Below are 15,818 nucleotides of genomic sequence, written 5' to 3' on the forward strand. Positions count from 1 at the left end.
CCTTTCTCTCCCTCCCTCCCTCTCTCCATCTCCATCTCTCTCTCCTTCTCCCTCCCTCACCTCTATCTGTCTCTCCCATTCTCTCTCTCTTTTGTTAGAAGAGAAAGCTTAAGAAAAGAAGGAAAGGGATAAAGTAGGAAATGAAAGTAATGCAGAAATCAAAAGCGCCATTATTATTTTTTTAAACAAAGAAAGAGGAAAGAATCAGAATAGAGTTGGGGGTTGGAAACGAGAAGCAGCTTCTTATCCATGAGGCCTGTGACGGTCGCAAATTGGATGAAAGGATCGCTGCATAGCGATGGGGCCCAGTTGAGTTACATGAGAGGAATTTTGTTGGATCCCGTCTGCCTAGCTTCCGGCCCCCTCAAACAGCTAGGGAACAGGAGGGGTGAAGGGTGAGGGTTACCCAGAGCTGAGAGTTAACAGGGTATAAACAGAGGAAGGACAAGAAGACAAAGGACCCCAGGTCAATGCATTGTTGAACTGGTTAACTTTGAGTTGAGACTCTAAAGGGAAGCCAGTGAAGTGGGATGATAGACAGGGAGGGCCCGAGGCACCAGAGCAGGGAGCCTTGGTCTGGGGTTCATGGACCCTCGAGGAATGTGTGAATAGATTTCCGGTGGTCTGTGAACTTGGATGGGAAAAAAACAGATCTGTCTTTTCACTAACCTCCAACTGAAATAGTGTTTCCTTCCATTATGATGTCAAAATCTCGCATTTCCTTCCATTATGATTTAAAAAAAAATAGTTTTCAGAGCAGTCTCTTGTCTTCCTCTGATTGCCAGCGAGATCGATGATACAAAAAAGCTCAAAGAGTCCTAGACTAGAAGAGGTTGGAGGGAGGAGGGAAAGGATTTGGGGGTTATTAGGGCATGGGGAAAGGCAAAGGATGAGAAGTTATGACGAGGAAAACTGGATTTCTGGGTAAAGATTTGGAGATCATACAGATTTTAGAGAGACAGAAAGGCTAAGGCATTTGGGTTGGTCAGTGATTGAGCAGAGAGGAGGACACACTGAAAGAACTGGGTATTCCAAGGGTCGTCAATATGGCTACTGGAATCACCAAGGATGAGACTGGGGACTGGGGTGAAGAAGGCTAGGAACCGAGAAGATAGTAAATGCTTAATAAATGCTTGTTGAATGGAATGGAATTGAGCCAAATACTGAATTTATTGAGAATGGATTAATTAATGAAAAATTATTATTAACTTTGTTATTATTTATTATTAACATTTATATATAAGTATTATTTATTTTATATAATTTATATATAAATATATAACATATATTTATATATAATAATTTATAATTATTATTAATACTTATTAAAGTACAATGCTAGTCGACTGCCAGTGTGAGATGGCCCATCCCTATGATCAAGGAGATTATACTCTAACCGAGAGAAATGTCAGAAACAGAAGGAGCTGAGGAAAGAAGGAGAAGGACCAAGAGTCTGTTAGAGGAGATTGAGAAAGACTTGAGCAAAGGCATCCAGACCTAGGAAGCAAAATGTTAATTAAGGAGAGTTTTCTGAGTGATGATGGCAGGGGCAGGGATGGAAATGAAGGGGAGGAGTAGCCCGGGAGAAACAAAAAAGGAGGAAGACATAAAGAACCTGGCTGTTGGCAAGGGATGTAGTGTCTTCAATAGAACGTGTGATTACACATGTATGAAATTTGCTTGCCTCCTGATGGGAGTTAAAGGAGGAAGGAAATGAATTTGGAACTCAAAAATTGAAAAAAAAAATCACTGAATATTAAAAATTGTTTTATGTGTATTCAGGGGGAAATAAAATATTATTTTTTTAAAAGAGAAAGGCAGGTTACATTGAATGGCAATATATGGGAGGACGGTGAGCTGAAGGGATTTAGGAGGAATGACAATGAGGGGATGGAGGAATATATTGGGAGCACCACGACATCTGGGACAAGAAGCCCAAGAGAGGCTCGAGGAAAGCAATGAGACACACTGAATTGGAGACAGGGGAGAGATGTCTTAGCCTCAGCCCTTGGGACATGGGAGTGGAGACCCCACTGCTGGAAAGTCTGAGCATTGCCTAGGGAGGGAGAAAAGCAAGGCCATACTAGGAGAAGCTTCCCTGGGACTTAAGAGTAGGGTACTTCCTATTTTAATAACACTACTAAGTAGCACTAATAGTATTGTCATTTAAGCAGTTTCAGCCTCAGTTTCCTCATCTGTCAAACACTATATAAATACTAGCTATTGTTATTGTGGCAACTCTCAAGTGCTGGGAAGGCAAAGAACAGAAAAATGATAGTCCCTGTCCTCAAAGGGCTTACATTTTAAAGAAAACAATTAAATGCAAAACATTGAAAAGATGGTAGTTGACAATGGAAGGGCCCATGGAGGTGAGCCAGTTTAAGACCCATCTTTTACATTTTTATGAAGGTTGAGTGATTTTCCCAGGTAGTAACAGTCAGACTTTAAAGAATTGGGGTCTTCTGACCCCAGAATCAGTGATCTTTCCCATCATCTCTCGCATCTCGGGGTTGCTGTGATACCCAAATAAGATGAATGTGAAAGTGCCTCATAAATTATAAAAGAAACTATATAAATGGATTGGATTAAAAAAAGAAGAAAAAACCTTCCTATCATTCTCAAAGATCTGCAAAGCAGAGATTAATGGGGCTTCCCCTCCAAGGTCTTCTCGCCCAGGACCACCCCAGTGCCCCTTCCTGGATCCCTCCCATCCTGGCAAGCAAAGTCAAGGAAGCTCCTCTCTATAGAAATTTCTTCTCACCAGATTTATGTGAAAAGCATGAAGTTGATTTTATCTCTAAGCTTTTCCAGGCTTGGTACTTTTCCCTGTCCAAAGGTTAGCAAATTCCAGTCTTGTGTTTCCCTAATCTCAGTGATTCCAAACCATCTGTCTGCCGACCTCCCCTGCTATCTCTGCTTGGTCGCCCTCATCCCAGTCCAGCAAAACTCTCCCTTTCCCTAGTTCCTATTCAAAGTCTAACCAGAGTGGATTAATTAGGACTGTGTCTTAGGAGGGCAGAAATTTAGAGTGAGCAGGGTCTGACTGCATTATATTCCAGCAAGTAGAATAGCAAGCCCTCATGTCAGAGGTGGTAGACTTCCTGAACACCCCAGACACCCCAAGTCTCACCTGTGGCTCCAAGAAGCTGTAACATGCCCAGCGACCACAGCCCTGTGAGCCACTTTAGCAGATGGACTAAACTAAATAGGATAAACAAGTCCTCAAACCTGTCTGTGGATTAGGGGGATGAATACCCCAACAACATAAAAACTTTCTCCAGGGAAATGGACAGATGAAAATAATTTGTTCCAGTGGCCAAGTGGCCAAAGCAGGAACTATGGGATGCTTAGAGAACTAAAAGGAACCAAAAGGAACCAAAGACTGATGTCACGCATTGCATCCTGGGTCATCACCTATCACCTTAACTTTTGTCCTGCCAAAATCTAGTGTTTAACAAAACCCAAAGACCTCAGCTTTTGGGATAAGAACTCACTGTTTGACAAAAACTGCTGGGAAAATAGGAAACTACTATGGCAGAAACTAGGCATAGACCCGCACATCTAACACCATATACCAAGATAAGGTCGAAATGGGTTCATAATCTAGACATAGAGAATGAGATGATAAATAAATTAGAAGAACATCGGATAGTTTACTTCTCAGACGTATGGAGAAAGAAGGAATTTGTGACCAAAGAAGAACTAGAACTCATTACTGATCACAAAATAGAAAATTTTGATTATTAAGTTAAAAAGTTTTTGTACAAACAAAACTAATGCAGACAAGATTAGAAGGGAAGCAATAAACTGGGAAAACATTTTTACAATCAAAGGTTCTGATAAAGGCCTCATTTCCAAAATATATAGAGAATTGACTCTAATTTATAAGAAATCAAGCCATTCTCCAATTGAAAAATGGTCAAAGGATTTGAACAGACAATTCTCAGATGAAGAAATTGAAACTATTTCTAGCCATATGAAAAGATGTTCTAAATCACTATTAATCAGAGAAATGCAAATTGAGACAACTCTGAGATACCACTACACACCTGTCAAACTGGCTAAGATGACAGGAAAAGATAATGGTGAATGTTGGAGGGGATGTGGGAAACTGAGACACTGGTGCATTGTTGGTGGAGTTGTGAACGGATCCAACCATTCTGGAGAGCAATATGGAACTATATTGAAAAAATTATCAAACTGTGCATACCCTTTGATCCAGCAGTGTTACTATTGGGCTTAGATCCCAAAGAGATCTTAAAGAAGGGAAAGGGACCTGTATGTGCCAAAATGTTTGTGACAGCCCTCTTTGTAGTGGCCAGAAACTGGAACCTGAGTGGATGCCCATCAGTTGGAGAAGGGCTGAATAAAGCATGATATATGAATCTTAAGGGATATTATTGTTCTGTAAGAAACGACCAGCAGAATGGTTTCAGAGAGGTCTCTCTAGACCTTACGTAAACTGATACTGAGTGAAATGAGCAGAATCAGGAGAGCCTCATACCCCACAACAGTAAGATTATAACGTGATCAACTCTGATGGACATGGAGCTTTTCCACAATGACATGATTCAGACCAGTTCCAATTGTTCAATAAAGAAGAGAATCAGCTACACCCAGAGAGAGAACTATGGACCACAACACAGCATTTGTATTCTGTTATTGTTTGCTTGCATTTTTGTTTTCCTTCTCGGGTATTTTTCTTTTTTTCTAGATCCAATTTTTTTGTACAGCAAGATAACTGTGAAATATGTGTGTGTGTGTGTGTGTGTGTATATACACACAGGATTTAACTTTTACTTTAACATATTTAACATGTATCAGACTACCTGCCATCTAGGGGAGGGAGTGGAGGGAAGGAGAGGAAAAGTTGGAACAGAAGGTTTTGCAAGGGTCAGCGTTGAAAAATGACCCACGCATATGTTTTGTCAATAAAAAGCCATAATAATAAAATTCAAAAAAAATAACCCTTTTTGTCCTGCCACTGGATTTTGATGACACAGGAAGAGAGAATGGGGCTGTACAACTCTGACTCAATGAAATCCATTTAATGGCCAAGTCAAAACTTCAACCCACATCATCGGTCCTCTTCAAAAATGAAGCACTTAGCACAGTGCTTGGCACATAGAATGTTTTTTAAATACTTGCTGGCTTGTCGTGATTCGACTCCATGGTATTCTAATTTTATAGAAGGGAAACTGAGTCACAGAGAGGTAGTGAAGCGGCTCTTGATTCCTTGTCTGTCCAGTGATCTGTCTTTTCTACCGCACAGTGCTGGACCTCTGAGAATATTCCAAATTCACTGAGGAGCTTTCCCCCAGAAAGAATATGAAGACATGGGAGCAGACAGAAGAGTAGATGGCAAAATGGCAGGTCTAAAGGAGGATCTTAGGAAAGTGATATGAAGGGAGCTGAGGCAGTGACCTCCTCCCCTCCACACCTGCCCAGGTCACACACACCCTTGGCTCCTTCCAGAATCCTTGCCTCCTTAGAGGCTGGGAGGTGCAGTAGCAGGTTCTGGCCACAAGGGGTCTGCGGTGCTCCATTAAACAGCCCCTCAGTGGTCTGACTCAAGAACTGCAGGTCTCTCCTTTGCCGAACTTGGGTTGGGAGGAGCGTGGGGCTCACTAGCACTGAGACACCCGGGAGGTGGAGCCCTAGGGTGTCCCATGATCCCCTTCTTGTAGAGGGCAGATCTGGCCTTTATTTTAGCCTTTAGCATCCATGGGATATGGGGCTAGTCCTTTCTTTTCCTTGGATGTGCTCCCTCATCCTGAAAAGTTAGATTACCTGGAATCTAAGGTCCTCGGAACCTCCCAAGCCTTGATTGTCATGGCAAGACCAGGTGTGGTCTTCTAGCTGAACCAGTCAGTGTCCCCTGAGGCCCTCAGGAACATTGGATCCCTCACAGCACAAAATGGCAGGACTGGGAAAGCCCTTAGGGACCATGTGTCCCAACCCCTCTTTTTATAGAGAAGTAAACTGAGGCCCAGGAAAGCTATGTGACTTGAGCAAGAAGTCATACAAAGCGCCCATCTCCGACACAACCCCCATTCCCATCATTCACCATTCACCATATATATTCCAACCCATGGGGGGAAAAGAAAGAAAATCACCAAGTAGTTCTTGGGCCTCCATGGCAGGGATTCTTAGCTTTTTTCTGGACCCTTCTGGCTCTGTTTGGTAAATCTTTTCTCAGAATTCTATTTTTAAATAATTGAAGAAAATGCTTGATTTCAGGCAGCTAGATGGCACAGTGGATAGACCACCAGACCTGAAGTCAGGAAGAGCTGAGTTCAAATCTGACCTCAGACACTTCCTAGCTGTGTGACCCCGGGCAAATCATTTAATGCCAACAGGAAGGAAGGAAGGAGGGAGGGAGGGAAGGAGGGAAGGAAGGAAGGAAGGAAGAAAGGAAGGAAGGAAGGAAGGAAAATACTTGACTTCAGTTAGAGGTAAGTGAAAAGAAAGATAGATTTTTACATATCCAAGTTCACCAGCCCCCTGAAAACTATAGAAGTTTGTGGACCCAAGGTCTCCTTTAAAAAAAAAATTTTTTTTTAACTTTTGATGAAATAAGCAGGTAGGTGACTTTGAGTCCTGGAGTCAGGAAGTTATGAGTTCAAATCCTGCCTCAGACACTTTCTAACTAGGGGTACATGACCATCTCTGTACCTCAGTTTCTTCACCTGTAAAGTGAGACTGTTGATCTTGCTGGCCTCCAAGGTCACTCCTGGGTTTAAATCAATACATCTTTACATCAACTCTGCCCCCGCTTCCTTCTGTCTTCCCAGTGAGCATTCCCTCGGAACAAAGGAAAAATGCAATAGAGCAAAACCAACTGTCTCATTGGGTCGGTCAGACTTTCTGCACCTCTAGTTCCTCACCAAAAAGCTCTTCCGTGATCACGTTTCACTAATCCTCGGTGTCTAGGATAACAAAAAGCTCTGGAGCCATCATGACATTAGATAGAGCAAAGCCCACATGTCATCCGTCTATCTCTTCTTCCTGTAAATTGCTCGATAGACTGATGTACTGATTAAAAGTGTAGGGGGAGGGAGCCCTCCTCCAAGCAGCCAATCAGCTTCCTGATCACCTGAGGACACTTCCTTATCTCTCCTCCAAGGCCGACATGGGTCATTAACAATTATAGACATTCAGTGGGAGGATATTGCTCTTTGTGTTTGCTCTATGAGGTAATGTACAGAGGAATCCCTTGGCAAACTTCAAAGGCCAAATAAAGGCTCGATGAGGATGAGATGTTCCTTATTCCAATTATTTCAGAATAAGTTATCAGTTCATACAAGTCTTAACATGTTTCCCAGAATCCCTGCTACTTGGTTTTTTACAGAGCATATAATCATCGGGAGTTTTGAAATTTCCTGTTTGATGTTATAATTATAAATGAGAGGATCCCAATATGAAGTCATTTAGATTAAGTGGTCCTAATGACAATAAACACATAAACAGTGACAGATAGTTTGTAGTTCTCCATTTTCTGACTCATTCAGATCCTGTGACAAGGGTATAAACACTCGACCCTCCTGATTGGATGAAAGTCCACTATGGTGACTGCATCAATATCCATTGCTGAGAGCCCATTATCGACTGGAACACAGTTTCTGGTCCTGATGAGAAAACTCCTGTGATCAAACCTGGAATGGATGTGTGGCCCCCCTCTTCCCTTCCTTCCACATCTGGTTCTAAGTAGGAAAGCACTCTCCCACATCTGGTTGATTAATAGCAGTTGAGGCCCCCCTCTTCCATGTAGCCAATCAGCTTCATGAACACCTGAGGTTGTTTTGGATAACTTTCTATGTGCTTTCTTGTGGGGACTGGCAGTGGGGATAAGGGAGAGAATCTGGGACTTAAAAACAAATGTAAAAAAATTGATTTAAATGTAACTGGGAAAATAAAAATATTAAATTAAAAAATAATCATAACATGAATCCCTGAGGTTCATTTCTTCATCTCTTCTCCAAGGTCTTTTCACCCAAGTTCATCTTTAAGACACAAATCTTCCCTGCTCAGATTCAATGCTGAGATTTTTGCTACGGTTCATGTCTCCCTTCCTTATATGAGTGACCCTAGCCCTATATGAGACCAAGTCTCTATATTTGTATGCTTCCCCCCTTCACCTCCTTGCTGTGCCACATAATAATAAAGCCCGTGCTTGCACGTGTAAATTCTCGAACCCAAGTCTTTGATCTAATCCAAACATGGAGACCAAATACGGCAGATCAATAATATTTCTCTCTCAAGGGTATTCATTCTTATTTTTCAGCCTTTAAAAGTACTTATTTTAGACAGATTCTTGGACTGGCAGGTGGCTCACATCCATCAGTTCTTTCTTGTTTAGTGCCTGTCTCCTCTCTATGCAGTTTCATTCATTTTCCCAATTGGAACTCGGGCTTCTCGAGCAACGTGAACAAATTCACTATTGAAGAGGGCAAATCGCTAAGCCTCCTCTCCGTGTTTTCCGGGGCTGTCTGGAATGAGTTTATTAAGGACTTTTTTCAAGTCGTGCGTCTGCACTTGCTGGGTTGGGATTTTATCATCTCCTTGCAAATTTGATGGACCTGTTGGTGCTGGGTAAAAGACATCTTACTGATTTAGTAAAAGCAACGCAGGAGAGACAGAACAAAAAACCATCAATAGTTTTGACATAAATATGAGCTTCTTTTTTTTAGAAACCAAGAGCACATTTTGTAGCAGTAAGTTCCATTCTGTGAAAATCAACCAAACCATTTTTACACTGAACATTTTCAGTAACCAGTTTTAATTTCTGAAAAATAACCTTGGGGCAGCTTGGTGGCGCAGTGGAGAGAGCACCAGACACTTCATATTTCCTAGCTGTGTGACCCTGGGCAAGTCACTTAACCCCAATTGCCTCAATAAAAAAAAAAAAAAGCAAAAATTTTAAAAAGGAAAAATAACCTTATCATCCTTCACATAGCCAAGATTATTTTTAAAAACATTATCTGAAAAACTATCTCTATCAGAGACAATTTTCATTTAAGTCCTGATCAGAATCTTACCAATAAGGTGAATATTGAATATGGCCATTCCTTCAAAAATGTATCAACTTAGTTGTAGAATGGTGGGCACATAAATGCATTATTAGGAGAGATATGAATTGGTCCAAGTGGAATGGGCCCCAGCAGGGGCTTTGTTAATTTTTGTGTGCGAGGCTGATTGCAGGAGAATGTTGTTGCCCACTCAGCCAGGTGTAGGAAGTTTGGGTGGTGGAGTGGTTCAAGGTCTGGGGCTCCAGCTGAAACATATTAGTTCTAAACAATGATTGAAGGATTACCTCCCTTGAGAGGAGACAACCTTTAGCTTATAAATATCAGGTAAGCTTCTCAGAAGGGGGAGATGGTTCCCTGATGCTTTTAGATGAGGATGAAGCCCCTTCTTTGGAGAAGTAAGTCTGGGTCTCTTAGTAATTTTTACCCATTAAACCTGCTTTCTACTGCCAACCATTCTGGAAAACAATATGGGATTACACTGATATGGGGTCCAAAATGTCCAGGTTTTTTGATGTAGAAATTCCACAGCTTTGCTGATATCCCCAAGGAGATCATTGATTAAAAAGAAAGGTCTCCAAAATGTTCCTAGCAACGCTTTTTATGAGGGCAAAGAATTGGAAGCAAAGCAGATGCTGTTGGGAAATGGCTATAACCAGGTTGTGGTACGTGGATGTAACATAAGAAATGATGAATATTATGAAGGAAGTGCAGGAAGATGTGAATGAGAAGACAGTATGAGTAGGAGAACAATGTACATAATGACTACAACGATATAAATGAAAACAAAAGACAACTGAAACTGGGTATTTTGAATGGTAACTAAACTTGTCCCCCAAGGAGAAAGAATTCTCCCAGAATTCTCTATCTGGAAGAAGAATATCCTTCACCTCCGTGGTATATAATTGTCATGACTGATTTTGACCTTGGAGAAGAGATGAGGAAGTGCCCAAATAAGCATGGAGCTGACTGGCCACGTGGAGGAGGGGTCCCTTCATCTCTGAGAGGAAGAAGGCTAAAGGTAAGGAGCATTTGCATATTATACCAGATTCTTTCAATATGTTTTGCTGAATTCTTTTCTTTTTAAAATTCTTTGTTGTGAGAGGAGGTCTCTGGGAGGGAGAGAGGGAGAAATACATTAGAAACACAGATGATGGAAAAATAGAAGTTATCAATAAAAACAGCCTATAAAAAGAAAATGGATCAACCACATTTTTCTTGGCTCTTTTTTTAAAACTGCCTTCAGCCAATCTATTATTCTTGCCAGCTGCCGTGATGGCTCCTGGAAAGCCAAAGAGTTGCGATAATATTTTGTTACATTCATACATCACTACTTATTTAGACATCCCCCACTTGATGGGCATCTCCTTGGGTTCCATTTCTTTGAGACCACAAAAAAGTGCTGCTATAAATATGTGAGTATGTGTCTTTGTCTTTAACCTCCTCCGGGGCCTTCTTCTGCAGGAAGATTGATCTATAAGCATTTATTAAGCACTTACTATGTGTCGGGCATTAGACTAGGCTCAGATAAAACAGATGAAAAGGCAGAGAAGGGGGTATTAAGAACCGCAAATACATGAGACCCTTTAGGAATGAATTTTGTCACTCATGTGCTAATTGTAAGTCCCAATAAGTGGGCATACTAGATCGCATGAATTCTGATCATCTCTGATTTGAGTTCAAATCTCACCTCAGACATTAATTAGCTGTGTTATCCTGGGCCAGTCACTGAACCTGTGCCTGCCTCAGTTTCCTCATCTGTAAAATGCAAATGATAACGGCAATAGGGTTGTTGTGAGGATCAAATGAGATAATGTTGTAAACTATGAAATGGTAAAAAAAAATATTCAAACTAATACTATCACTTTATTATTCTTCTGTTTCAGCTAATAGGGAGGCAGAGAAATCCCACAAAGAACTTGATAAGACTCATCCTAATTAAGTCATTATATGCATTTGAATACTCTCTAACTTCAATAGAAATGGAAGAAGATGAAAACAATATATGTTGAATAATATAATTCACAAGTAAGAAATGGCCAAGGCCGATAGCTTGTCAACTTGATGGTAGCCTGTGGTATATCATGAATACTTTCTTGGCCCTGAAAATGACAAATACCCCCCTTCTCTACCCCTCAAAGGAAATGGGTTCTATTTTAACGGACAGGAAACAACTGATTACTGATAGGAACGCCACTTCTAAATCAGCAGTCTGTGTACAGTTAGACCACTGGCTTGTCAGAAAAGATGAATATCGGTTCTAAATTAGAAGAAAGAATAAAAATAAGGACATTTGCTGCCTGGAGTGTGCTGTAATGGATTGGATTTGAGTCAAGAAAACTCAGTTTCTTCAAATGAATGAAGTATAAGGACAAGAATAGTACCTACTTCGAAGAAATATTGTGAATATCCAATGTGCACCACCTTTAAACCTAAGCACTATCTATTTGTATGCATTAATTTTGCTGTGGATGCTGGGAAAATGGGAACCAGATCAAAGAAAAGGCCTCAATATAAGTCATCAGCTTCTAAGGAAGCTTGACTGATGTTTATCAATGGCCACTGGTTTGAATCATCTCATTGTTGAAGATCTTGAGATCTTAAACTTAAACTTGGCAGCTTCCACCTGTTCATCCTGGGTCAGAAGCAGCCAAAGACAATGGAAGAGTTGGAGGTTGGGGATGGACTGCTATGCCGTTGGAGAGAAGGTCCCTAAGGATGAGACTATAAAAGTTGTGATTATCCCCATGGGGATTTGGGCCTTAGCTTTGTATACAAGAGGAGCTAAATAAATGTATTGTTTTTAATTAGATGGTTGGAGGAATAGAACTAGAAAAGAGTGCTCAGGTTTTTTGTTGTTGTTGTTTTTAAAATTTTTTTTTTTTTTTTTTTTTAGGAGCAGGTCATGATCTGAAACCCCCATTTCTGGTTTCAGAGACTAATCAGACCAAGTCTAGGAGCAAAACACCTCGGAGCAGATGGCGGCTACGCCATGGGAGCTGTGGGCAGGTGGTTGGGCCCTACTGGTCTGGGCCAGTTAATTAGGTAAGAATGTTTTGGCTAAGACTCCAATGGGGGCTTGTCTCCTGAGCCAAAGGGCCCCTTGGGGTCTCCCGGGCCCATTGTTAGATGTCAGGAGACTAGAAAATCTCAGAGGCCCTTTTTGGCTCTGGCCAAGATCTATGGTTCTCCAAATCTTGGCAGAAGGCAGCCAATTAAGATGCCTTAACTAGCTATTGTCCTGGGGCCCTCGGCGTGACCGTCCCCCACGCTTGTTGGGGAGCAAGGACTCCCTCCGAGGCAGGAGGTGGGGACATTCATAGGGAGGACTCCCCTCCCACAGGATCAGAAGGAAGAATACAAGCAAGGCCATGGCCAGCTCAGGAGGACATCTCTTGGCTCTGGAAACTCCCTCCCAACCCTTCTTTCTAACACTTTGTCCTTGGTTCCCTGGGGAAGTTTTGTATGTAGTCCCAGGTAGGTATTTCTGAGAGAAGGGGTCTCGGAGGCCCAGGGAACAGGGGGACTTAAAGGCCAGAATCCTGGATGCTCGGGACAAGGACAGACAAACTCTGAGCTCTTTCCTTGTGTGTTTGAAAACCCCCAACCTGTCCCTACGGTCTGTCACAAGGCTCTCTCCAGCTCTACCATCCCTCCCAGTCCTGACAGCTCGATTTCCTCCCGGCTCCAACATCCCGGTCTGCGTTCTGTGTTCTAAGATCTCACAGGTCTGACGTTCTGCATTTTGGAAAATTCAATGTTGTTATTCAGGTCTAAAGTCTCTTCTCCCCCTACTTCTCCTTCCCCCAAGCTTCACTGCAAAAGCAAGGAAAAGATCTGTTACAAACCCAGAGTCGAGCAAAACTAATCCTTCATTGGCCGTGTCTGACATGCTCGGATCCCTCCCAGCTCTGACATTGTGTTCCAAGGTCCTTTGCAGCTTCTACAGCTCGGCCTTGGGCAGTCTGGCTTTCCCTCCCGGGGTCCAGGCAGCTCCTCCTACCCTTCCCACCCCTTACCTTGCTCCCCTGACCCCTACAAGAAGGGGGGGGGATCACTTGCCTTGTTCCCTATAAGGAAACCTGCAGATTCTCTATTCCTAGTGGCTCAGTCCCCTGTAACTTGGGCTTAGGCCCAACTTGAAGAACAGAAGCAGCGTCTAGTCCCTCGCCCCACTCCCCCCAAGGTTAAAATAGGAGTGGGAGCCAAGAACACCCACCTGTCTTCATGACAGCTTTCCAGTGGCCCAACTCGGGACTCCTCACCATATTCCTTCCCCTGTGCCCAATTCATCCCCAGAGACTCTGATGCCTTAATGTTAATGGTCTTCCCCGGCTGGACTGAGCGGAGAACGGCAGGGCCCGACTGGGGGGCCTCCCTGGCCAGAGTGAGCAGGGAAGGGCAGAGCCCGATCAGGGTCCTCCCCGGCCGAGCAGGGAAGGGCAGGGCCTGGTAGGATCTGGTTACCTCGCAATGTCACAGGAGTAGCTCATAGGAGCCGGCTCTGGGCTTGGCCTCTGAAGGTGAGAGAATACGGCCAAAAAAGGAGGCCCAGTTGCCTGATACCAGGATCTGAATCATCCAGCCCAAACTCCTTCATTTACAAAGAGGGAAACTGAGACCCAGAGAAGGGAGTTGCAGGAATCCAGGGGAGCAGCCCCTCCAGTAATGAAGGGAATAGGGACTCCCAGAGCTGGGAGTCGGCCCTGGGAAGGTGAGGACATCCCAAGTGAGCCGGTCTAAAGCCAGTCCGTGCCCCTCTGGCTCTGTGCCCCCTGTGCCATGTCGTGCTCTTGGCTGGTCACAAGCACACCGGGCTCTAAGGGAAGGGGCTTCCCTGTCTCTTCTTCTTCCCCCTCCTTTGGGCTGTTCAGGCCTCGCTCTGGTTCCTTCCCCTGTTTGACTCGGAGCCTATTGCAAGGGTCTCCATCCGGGTGTTCCTACTACAAGCCCCAGAAAGTCTCCAGGGTTCCCTGGGGTGAGGGGGTGCTCTCCCCTCATGGGGCAGGGAGCAGAGGGCTCCCTCCTGCCCAGATCCATTAGAGAAGTTCCCCCAGCCGCCACCAGGAGGAGCCTCGCGACTACATCTACTCCTCACAGTACCTGAACCTCCCCTCCCTGGGACTCACCTGGGGGCCTAGGAGGGGGGGAGATGCTGGAGGGTAAAGCTGCCTTCTCCCCACTGCCTCCTCTGCAGGCCCCCAGCCCTTACCTGCCCAGCTCTGGGCCTGGGAGGAGGAAGGACCTTGGTACCCAGACCACAGATGTCGGGGTGGCAGGACCCCCACACTGTTCCCACTCTTTCCCATCCAGACCCCAGCCACAGGAGGAACAACTCTGCGTTTTTCACCCAGCTGGCTTTCTACCCGATGTTAACAAGGAGAGGCAAGTGGAAGTCAACAAGCATTTGCCGAGGACCTACTGTGTGCAGGGCAAAGCCTGATGACGTCAGAGGCAGAAAGCAGGTCCCCTCCCCCCACCCAGGGCCTTCCCTACTGTTCCCCCCCTTGCTTCCCTGCTTCTTCCAACCTGCAGCCTGGGAGGCAGGGCCTCTCTCCCTGCACAGCAGCTGGGGGGGGGGAAGGTGGTACCATGTTTCCCTCACCCCCAGCCCATGGCTCCCGGGCGGGGCCACCAAACCTGCTCTCCCAGGCCTTTCCTCTGCTGCCACTCAGTGCCAGGCCTTGGGGGTACTTCCTCCTTGGGGTTCCCTCCAAAACACTTCCTGAGAGTCGGTGGAGAACAGTCCCAGAATGCTCAGAGAAACAGGGCCAGAGACCCAGAGATTCATTGGCCTTGTAAGGGCTGCAGTGTGGGAAAGCTAGAAAGGGACCTAGAACCAAGGACAGAAAGTCAGGCCCTGGGATGGAAAATATGAGCTGAGAAGGAACTTGGGATGTCAGAGGAACCTTAGGAGGGCAGAGATGGAGGAGACCATGGAACAAGAGCTGGGATGCTCTTGAACATGGAAACTACATGGACTGTTACCTGGGGGGGCCCTCCGTCTCAGCCTCTCTGCAGATGAAACACCAGAGCCTGGCCCCTTCAGTGCAGGAGACTTGGGCCAGAGGTTGGCACTCAGGGCTGTCTCTGCAGCTGCCCGTTCTCGGGCAGGATGGCACAGGTGGGCATCTTTGCCGGGTACCTTTGCCTGCCCAGCTGCAGCCCAGGGTCCTTCCAGGCCACCCTCTGGCCTATGATGGACGGGGAGCCCAGGGAGGGCCCAGCCCCTGCCGGCTAATTTTAGCCTCCGGGACTTCAGAGCCCCAGCATTAAGTGCCGGGTGTCACTTTGCAGCTGCCTCTCACTCTGGAGCAGTCACGCCATCGGGAGGAAGCGTGGGTGACACAAGAAGGGGGGGGTTTGGGGGGATGGAGGGGAAGGAACCACAGGGGAAGGCTAGAGATCAGAGGATCCCAGCTCTGGGGGCAGCAGAGACCATTTTACAGACAAAGAAACTGAGGTTCATTGGCCCAATCAGCGGAAGGAGGATTCAAAGCTGGGGTCTCCGGGGGAGAATCAGGCCCTCTGAGGGCTGTACATTCCCCAGCCCTTCCCCCAGCCTACCTGCCCCCACAGCAGAAGGGGCAGGGCCTCCCTGGAGGCCTCTCAAGGCTCTGGTAACCAGTTCCACCTGCTGAAGGAGTGTTAGCCCTTGTCTATCTCCTGTATCCATGGGGCCATGGGAGCACAAGGCAGAGGTCTGACTCTGGATCAGAGTTCCGGTCAGTCACCCACTGTCCCCTGGTCTCGGTTCTCCTGTCTGTGAAATAGGAGGCCAGGTCAGGTGAC

The 15,818-nt window shown here is 45.1% G+C and overlaps 1 long non-coding RNA gene across 1 annotated transcript; it reads left to right on the forward strand.

Moving 5' to 3' along the window:
* Positions 1-9,377: 9,377 nt before the first annotated feature.
* LOC116419873 lies at positions 9,378-15,378 on the forward strand. The gene is made up of 5 exons (XR_004230204.1): positions 9,378-9,424; positions 9,867-10,047; positions 10,913-11,734; positions 11,923-12,071; positions 14,340-15,378. It is a non-coding gene; the product is annotated as an uncharacterized LOC116419873 (long non-coding RNA).
* The last annotated feature ends 440 nt before the right edge of the window (positions 15,379-15,818 follow it).

The sequence above is a fragment of the Sarcophilus harrisii genome, chromosome 6, assembly GCF_902635505.1.
Source record: "Sarcophilus harrisii chromosome 6, mSarHar1.11, whole genome shotgun sequence".
In the NCBI taxonomy this organism is placed as follows: Eukaryota; Metazoa; Chordata; class Mammalia; order Dasyuromorphia; family Dasyuridae; genus Sarcophilus; species Sarcophilus harrisii.